Source organism: Charadrius vociferus, unplaced genomic scaffold (genome assembly GCF_000708025.1).
Source record: "Charadrius vociferus isolate BGI_N301 unplaced genomic scaffold, ASM70802v2 scaffold59, whole genome shotgun sequence".
In the NCBI taxonomy this organism is placed as follows: Eukaryota; Metazoa; Chordata; class Aves; order Charadriiformes; family Charadriidae; genus Charadrius; species Charadrius vociferus.
Genome location: NW_009661371.1, coordinates 814,765 through 814,976, shown reverse-complemented (window position 1 = coordinate 814,976; position 212 = coordinate 814,765).

Below are 212 nucleotides of genomic sequence, written 5' to 3'. Positions count from 1 at the left end.
TTCCCTGTTTGCAGAGCCAGGAACAGCCTTTTCAGGTTTTTCTGCATTTATTTCAGGTCAGCCTCAGTCCTCCCCCCACCACCACCTGGCTGGATCTGGGATCAATGCTTTCTCTCCACCTGGGTACTGGGATATGATGGGTGCTAGGAGAGGTATTGCACTAGGAGGGGCAGGATCTTTTCTAATACCAGGACCAAGTGAAAGTTAGACCC